The following is a 9244-nucleotide window of genomic DNA, read 5'->3' as shown; positions in this document are numbered from 1 at the left end:
AAGCTGAACTGTAGTAGATTATGTTCTTTCAAAGCCAGAACTGTTAAGTTTGCAAACAAGCATGACTGTTCCATTGCCAGTAATTTTGTTCATGCCTTGGTCTTTGGGATTTGCCCCAGAAATTGGCAGTGCTTGCAATTACATGTTTAGGTGGATTGAGGCTCAGAATTAATGATGACATTTACTAGTTTCTTAAAGCACCAAGTGGTTCAACTTTTGATGAATTAGAAATGATATGTGGTTTTTGTTTGTTTCATTTCAATATGCCAGTGATCTGTTAGGTGTGCTTTTTAAATGTTGTTCCAGCATTTGAACAGAAATGCCCTTAAATGTTGAGAGCCATTTACTACGAAGTAAAACTTGTCTAAATCATTAAATGTGAAATGTGGAGAAATTAGTGAGTAGTAGTAGGAAATGTAGGATCAATATTGTCAGACATAAGTGCTTATCTCTCAGCCCAGTGATTTCCTACAGTTGATTTTGTCAGCAACTAACATGTAGCTGTAATGTTAATTATATACTGATAGTGTAAGGTAACTATGAAATGGTAACTAATTACCTGAAAGAATCAGATCTGGAATGCCCGTTGATGTTATGATTACTTGTACACCTACAGCGTGATAGGATTGTATGACACTCATCTAAGGATTAATGGCTCTTCTGTAAACTTCTGATAATTTTCTTCTCGTTTTGATTCCAACAGTTGGCCAGAATGTGTTTGAATTCATACAGAAATAATATTGATATCTGAAAGCCATGCTGAACTTCTCTGAAGAAAGGGCAACAATGATTGCAGCTGGGGATTTGCAGGAATTTGTTCCTTTCCGTCGAGACCACTGCAGACACCACCCTAATGCTTTGAACCTTCAGCTTCGGCAGCTGCAGCCAGCCTCTGAGTTGTGGTCGTCTGATGGTGCTGCTGGCTTGGTGGGATCCCTGCAGGAGGTTACAATCCACGAAAAACAGAAGGTTTTATCAAGATTCTCAGTTTGCTTTTGAAATGTAGAGAGATTCGATCTACTTGTAATTTAAGGCTACCCAGATGCAACTGAGAAATGAGTATGATGCTACTTCTAGGGTATTGGTTAAGATTTGGTAACTTTTATGAAAGCTAAAAATAATGACCTTAATTGTATTACAGTGTCATGGCTGTTTAGACATATAACTCAGGGATTTATAATGAGAGTCACTATGATTATGGTCCATTTAAATCTCTTTTTCTTCACTTAGTATGTGGGACCAGATTTCATATTATTTGATGGTTAGATAGTGGAGTTAGCAATGTTCCCTGCTGCCAAAAACTTACACGTTTCTAGAGGAGAAAAGAAATGCCACATAAGTAGATACAGTACTAGTTTTTAAATAGGGGCATGAGAAGTAAGTGCATGTTAAACATCAGTCTTTCTCATCTTAATTCCATTTCTGTATCCCTTTTGGGATACCAAAATTTCCAGGAGCGGAAGTCTGTAGTTAGGAATCCAAACCTTTCTCTTTTCTGTTCATTTTGACGGTTGGCACAAGGGCAGGAAGGTGAATGTATATGCAGTTGTGAAGCAGGGAAGTCTGCATGGTGGGTAAGCTCCCCCAGTGTCCCATGTGCACTTCACTGCCCCCTCTGCTTCACCCCCCATATGCTTCATATGTTTTAGTCTCCCAGGATTGTTGGTTTAGTTTTTGGATATATAGGTAAGGTCTAGTTTTTGTTTATTTATGTTTTTGGCAGCATAAAATGGTAACGTAATAATAAAATACTTAATATAGAGAATTCTTGAGGTAAATTCCCATTTTTGAAATCCTGTAAGATACAGTATGATACATACACCCACACCCCCTCCTCTGTTAATCAGTGGCACCAAACCTAAGAGTTGGGCTTGGACTGAGCCTTACTCCACAGACAGAGCAGGAGACTTGTATCTGGATTGCTGTTCAATTTTAATTAATAAATATTGCTCCATAATGTTGCAAAAGAAATAAAAACCGCGTAAACATGTCTTACGTATGTAAATTTTTAAGGAAAGCTGGCAGTTAAGGAGAGGCAGAAGTGAAATTGGAGAAATGGATTATGACGAGGAACTCTCTGTGGCTGGAAATATGGTGATCTGGAGCAAAGGAAGTAAAAGCCAGGCATTGGCTCTTTTCAAGGCCTTTACAGTTCATAGTCCTGTTCAACAGGTGAGTTGATTTGAATTTTAGTATTTGATTGATTATTGAGTAGTTTTTTTAAAAAACAAAGCTTTTATCCTAAATTTAACAGAAATAATAAAAACAATATATAATGATCTCAGTAGCTAGATATATGTTTTAACATGTAGTGAAGATAATGATAGGGAAATAAACATTTCATTTATTTTCTATATCATCATTTTTTTGCACTGTTCCTTGTCAATTTCATGGTAATGTTTAAACACTTGAGTAATTTAATTATTTATTGCCAAGAAAATTTATAAGACTTAAATTTAAGGGTATAAGAATATATTAGCACATGATTATATTTGGTTGCAAAGTGTTGAATAAATAAAAATCAAGTTCATAGTAAAAATACTCAGAGAGTAAGGGAAAGGAAAAAAAAAAATCTACTTTGCTGTCATTGCACATGCTTGGGTTGCTGGCTTGATCCCCAGTAGAGGGCATGCAGGAGGCAGCCAATCAACGTTTCTCATCATTGATGTTTCTATCTATCTCTTCCTTTCTGAAGTCAATGAAAATGTACTTATATATGTATTTATATTTCATAAATTTATATATAAATTTATATGTATATCTATTTATATGTAAACTACATATATTTCTAACTGATTATAAAAAAAGAATAGAAACAAATAAAAATTAGTAATTAAAGGGACAGAATTAAGCATTTGCCCTGCCTTTTTAGGAAGCCTTGCAGTTCATCTCCAGTTAATAAAGGAAAACCCTTATTTAAAGAAGAATACCAGCTAATAAATATAGAAGGAATGGTAGAATTTGAAAATCGCTATTCTGTGTAACCTCTTACTCCAGTGTAACCTCTGATTCAGACAAGGATTGTAAATGGGATAGTAATGCCATTGCGTGAAAGGTGTTAGCATGGCACCAAGGTGTCACCCAAAGTGAAGAAACAAATGCATCTCTACTTTGAAGCTGCATGTTGTTCTCCACCTCCACAACCTGGTGGGTTTACCATCGCTGATAGGGGACAGAGGACTCTTTTATACCTACAGCTGTAATGTGGCATGGAGACATGATGTCATCTACTCAGTTTTCTTCCCCCAAATATTTGATATGAATATGTAGACCTAACTTCCAGTTATAGGAAGTATGGGGGCTAGAGGATCAGTTTGTAAAATGAGATGAGGAATGGGTGGAGGTATAGATGAAACAAGAACCACCAGAAATTGAGAATTATTGAAGCTGGCTGTTGGAGATTTATTATGTTACTCTGTTTACTTTGTATATATTTGAAATTTTCTATCATAAAGACTTAAAGAAAAAACCACTATGAGATACAATTAGACAAATCCAGAATATGGGATAGTCTACATTCTGGTCTCCTTAAAGAGTTAGTCATGGAGAGAAACCAAGATGGCAGCATAGGTAAACACTGGAGTTTGCTGCCTCGAACAACCACTTCAAAAATACAACTAAAAGACGGAACGGACACCATCCAGAACCACAGGAAGGTTGGCTGAGTGGAAATTGTACAACTAGAAGGGAGAAGGAAAGAGAAAAGCATACCGAGACTCAGAGGAGACGCAGTATGGCAGTAAAATACTATGGTGGGGAGGTGCATGCGGAGCGAGCTGGCGGCTGAGGGCGTGGTTGTTGTTTTCAATCAGGAGGGAGTCTCAGGCTCTGAGCTCCAGTTCCAGGCAAGTCTCTAGGGACCCAGACTCATACGGGAGAAGCGGGACTGTCTGGCATAGGTCAGAACCCGAGGCCAGCTTTCTCTCCGAGGGGCTTGCAGCAATTACCAGGACATTGAGAAGCAGAGCCTCTGAGGGCTGGACTGAGAGCAGCCATAACTGCTAGCCCCGCCCTGTTGATCCCGTGGGACCCGCCCCGCCTAATCCCTGCAGGGAGGCTTTTGCTGGATAGCCCCAGGCAAAGGCTAGATTAGCACCTCCCTAGAGATCCAGGAGCCAGGAAACCCAGAGGTCAGAGTGGAACCATCCAGTTTGCAGCTCCATGGAACCATAAAGGACACACTCAGGGGGCAGACTCAGTGAGCACCAAAGCCCCATTGAAGCAAGTCTTGCCCCAGAGGAGTGTGTCCAGCACAGAAGTTCTCCCACTGCAGACACAGCTGATTCTCACAGCCAATTGGCCTGGAGGTCAATTCCTCCCAGTGATAACTACAACAATCAAGGCTTAACTACAACAAGACTGTGCACAAAGACCACAAGGGGGTGCACCAAGAGTGTCCTCCTCAGGTAATTGGGGAGGCTGAACCACTGGGCCCTAGTGGACACTCAGCACAGAAAACCACTTTATCAACACAGGGAAGCATAAAAATGTGGAGACAAAGAAGAAGGACACAAATGACAGAAATGGAGGAAAGCAAACTACTGGATGTAGAGTTCAAAACCACACTTTTAAGGTTTTTCAAGAATTTTCTAGAAACTGCCGATAAACTTAATGAGATCTATAAGAAATCTAATGAGACCCTCGAGGTTGTGGTAAAGGACCAACTAGAAATTAAGCATACACTGACTGAAATAAAGAATATTATACAGACTCCCAACAGCAGACTAGAGGATTGCAAGAGTCAAGTCCACGATTTGAAATACGAAGAAGCAAAAAACATCCAATCAGAAAAGCAAAATGAAAAAAGAATCCAAAAATACTAAGATAGAGCTGACTCTCATAGCCAGTTAGCCTGGAGGTCAAATCACCCCCACTATTGCCGACAACAATCAAGGCTTAACTACAACAAGACTTTGCACAAAGACCACTAGTGGGTGCACCAAGAAACGATAAAAAAATGCAGAGACAAAGAAACAGAACGCAAATGTCAGAAATGGAAGATATAGAGCTCAAAACCACACTTTTAAGGTCTCTCAAGAACTGCCTAGAACAGGGGTGGGCAAACTTTTTGACTCGAGGGCCACAATGGGTTTTTAAACTGGACCGGAGGGCCGGAACAAAAGCATGGATGGAGTGTTTGTGTGAACTAATATAAATTCAAAGTAAACATCATTACATAAAAGGGTACGGTCTTTTTTTTTTTTTTTTAGTTTTATTCATTTCAAGCAGGCCGGATCCGGCCCGCGGGGCGTAGTTTGCCCACGGCTGGTCTAGAAGCTGCCGATAAACTTAGTAAGGCCCTCGAAAAGCCTGGTGAGACCACCGATAAATGTAGTGAGATCCTCAAGAAATCTAATGAGTCCCTCGATATTGTGATAAAGAACCAACTAGAAATTAAGCATACATTGACTGAAATGAAGAATATTGTACACACACCCTACAGCAGACCAGAGGAGCGCAAGAATCAAGTCAAAGATTCGAAATGCGAAGAAGCAAAAAACACCCAACTGGAAAAGCAAAATGAAAAAAGAATACGAAAATAGTGTAAGGGGCCTCTGGGACAGCTTCAAGTGTACCAACATCCAAATTATAGGGGTGCCAGAAGATGAGAGAGAACAAGATATTGAAAACCTATTTGAAGAAATAATGACAGAAAACTTCCCCCACCTGGTGAAAGAAATAGACTTACAGGTCCAGGAAGCACAGAGAACCCCAAACAAAAGGAATCCAAAGAGGACCACATGAAGACACATCATAATTAAATAGCCAAGAGCAAAAGACAAAGAGAAAATCCTAAAAGCAGCAAGAGAAAGAAACTCAAGTTAGCTACAAGGGAATACCCATACGACTGTCAGCTGATTTCTCAACAGAAACTTTTCAGGCCAGAAGGGAATGGCAAGAAATGTTCAAAGTGATGAATACCAAGAACCTACAACCAAGATTACTTTATCCAGCAAAGCTATCATTCAGAACTGAAGGTCAGATAAAGAGCTTCACAGATAAGGAAAAGCTAAAGGAGTTCATCAACACCAAACCAGTATTATATGAAATGCTGAAAGGTATCCTTTAAGAAGAGGAAGAAGAAGAAAACGGTAAAGATACAAATTATGAACAACAAACATGCATCTATCAACAAGTGAATCTAAGAATCAAGTGAACAAATAATCTGGTGATCATAATAGAATCAGGGACATAGAAAGGGAATGGACTGACTATTCTTCGGGGGAAAGGGGTGTGGGAGATGCGGGAAGAGACTGGACAAAAATCGTGCACCTATGGATGAGGACAGTGGGTGCAGAGTGAGGGCGGAGGGTGGGGTGGGAACTGGGAGGAGGGGAGTTATGGGGGGAAAACAGAGGAACAAATGTAATAATCTGAACAATAAAGATTTAATTAAAAAAATAAATAAATAAAATAAAAAATAAACAAAAATACGAAGATAGAGTAAGGAGCCTCTGGGACAGCTTCAAGCGTACCAACATCCGAATTATAGGAGTGCCAGAAGAAGAGAGAGAGCAAGATATTGAAAACCTATTTGAAGAAATAATGACAGAAAACTTCCTCTACCTGGTGAAAGAAATAGACTTACAAGTCCAGGAAGCGCAGAGAACCCCAAACAAAAGGAATCCAAAGAGGACCACACCAAGACACATCATAATTAAAATGCCAAGAGCAAAAGACAAAGAGAAAATCTTAAAAGCGGCAAGAGAAAGACAGTTACCTACAAGGGAGTGCCCATACGACTGTCAGCTAATTTCTCAACAGAAACTTTGCAGGCCAGAAGGGAGTGGCAAGAAATATTCAAAGTGATGAGTGCCAAGATCCTACAACAAAGGTTACTTTATCCAGCAAAGCTATCATTCAGAATTGAAGGTCAGATAAAGAGCTTCACAGATAAGGAAAAGCTAAAGGAGTTCATCACCACCAAACCAGTATTATATGAAATGCTGAAAGGTATCCTTTAAGAAGAGGAGGAAGAAGAAAAAGGTAAAGATACAAATTTTGAACACCAAATACACATCTATCAACAAGTGAATCTGAAAATCAAGTGAATAATCTGATGAACAGAATGAACTGGTGATTATAATAGAATCAGGGGCATAGAAAGGGAGTGGACTGGCTATTCTTGGGGGGCAAAGGGGTGAGGGGGATGTGGGAAGAGACTGGACAAAAATCGTGCACCTATGGATGAGGACAGTGGATGGGGAGTGAGGGAGGAGGGTGGGGTGGGAACTGGATGGAGGGGAGTTATGGGGGGAAAACAGAGGAACAAATGCAATAATCTGAACAATAAAGATTTATTTAATAAAAAAAAAGAACAGTAGTAGAAAGCAAAAAAAAAAAAAAGAGTCATGGAGGGGGAAAAAGGTGGGGCCTATTCTAGGTTAAAAGAGACTAAAGGACATCACCAAATGCAATATTTTTTGCACCATTTTGAATGAACTTTGATTGAGTCCTGGTTCTAGAAAATTGTCTTAAAAAAACATTTTTGGGGAAAATTTGAAAAAGTTGCAAATGGACTGAATATTAGGTGATGTTAGAAAAATTTTTTCTTAGGCCAGATGATGGTTTTGTGGTGTCTAGGAGAGAACATTTATTTTGGGGAAATGCATGATGAAGTCATGATGTGGGGGATTTTCAGGTAGTCATCATCCCCCAGTCAAATCCCTCACATGCACATAAGCAGATATGCCATAATGGTAACCACTGTTAGATTTATTTGTTTATTTTTAAAACATTTTTTATTGATTTTAGGGAGGAAGGGAGAGGGAGAGAGAGAGAGAGAAACATCAGTAACATCAATGGTAAGAAGAGAATCATTGATCGGCTGCCTCCTGCATGCCCACTATTGGGGATTGAGCCCACAACCTGGGTATGTGCCCTTGACTGGAATCAAACCCAGGACCAGTCCGCAGGCCGATGCTCTATCCACTGAGCCAAACCGGCTAGGCCTTAACAACTGTTAGATTTAGATGAAACAGGTGTTCACTGTATTATTTCAACTTTTCTTACTGAGTATTTTTAGAATAAAAAGTTTTGGGGCGGGGGAGAATATATTTATAGCAGTTGAATTAATTATTGGGCTATTGACAAGAGATTTCAAGACTTTTTGACTAATGTTAAATTCCTTAGTGGTAAGCACTGCAATCTTTGTACCTGGACATTGCCTTTTTGTGTTTTCCCCCATTAACTGTTTCCTGAAGAACATTGTACCCTTCTAACAATATACTGGGAACGATAAACTGAATTATTCCTAAACTTGAGGGCATGTGTAAAAGCATTTCTGTCCAGGAGTGTTGAAGCCAGTGACCATTTTTTTAAAAATATATTTTTATTGATTTCAGAGAGGAAGGGAGAGGGATAGAAAGATAGAAACATCAATGATGAGAGAGAATCATTGATCGGCTGCCTCCTGCACGCCCCCTACTGGGGATTGATCCCGGAACCTGGGCATGTGCCCTTGACTGGAATTGAACCTGGGACCCTTCAGTCTACAGGCTAATGCTCTATCCACTGAGCCAAACCAGCAAGGGCCCCAGTGACCATTTTGATGATATTTCCGCCCCCCCCCCCCGTAACCATATGGTTAGTATAGTTGTGAAAGTGGCATGATGATATCCAACAAGGGTTTGTTTTTTTTTAATATGTATTTTTATTTTCCAGAGAGGAAGGGAGAGGGAGAGAGAGATAGAAACATCAATGATGAGAGAGAATCATTGATTGGCTGCCTCCCGGGGATCGAGGCTGCAACTCAAACATATGCCCTGACCTGGAATCAAACTGTGACCTCCTGGTTCATTGGTCGATGCACCACAGAGCCATGCTGGCCGGGATCAAACTCATTCTTTGCTTCTATGTTTCCATCTTAAATTCTCCAAAGGATGATTGCATGTTTACTAGATTCCATGGATGTGCAGTGAGATGAATTGTCTCTTTTGTCTCCGTTATCTTAAGACTGCTTGTAAATAGAACAATAAGATTTTTAATTTCAGTCCTTTTGGTCTGGAAAACATATTGTTCTTTAGTCTTCTTACTATATGCGGGAAGATATTTTATATTTTGGTTAGGAATCAATACCAGGTGTATGTGACTCAGATTTAGTTGAACAAATAAACAGATAACTAAAATGCTGTATGCAGATAAATTAAAATGCCACATAATACCTGTGTGTCCACAGTGTGGTGAGAGTCATGGGACTGGCTCTGAAGGAAGGATTTCTCAAAGAAGTTGCTGATTGAACTGG

This window comes from Myotis nattereri (assembly GCF_964212035.1).
Source record: "Myotis nattereri genome assembly, chromosome: 10".
Taxonomy (NCBI): Eukaryota; Metazoa; Chordata; class Mammalia; order Chiroptera; family Vespertilionidae; genus Myotis; species Myotis nattereri.
The sequence above is the reverse complement of the archived record's forward strand: the minus strand, read 5'-3'. Positions refer to the sequence as shown.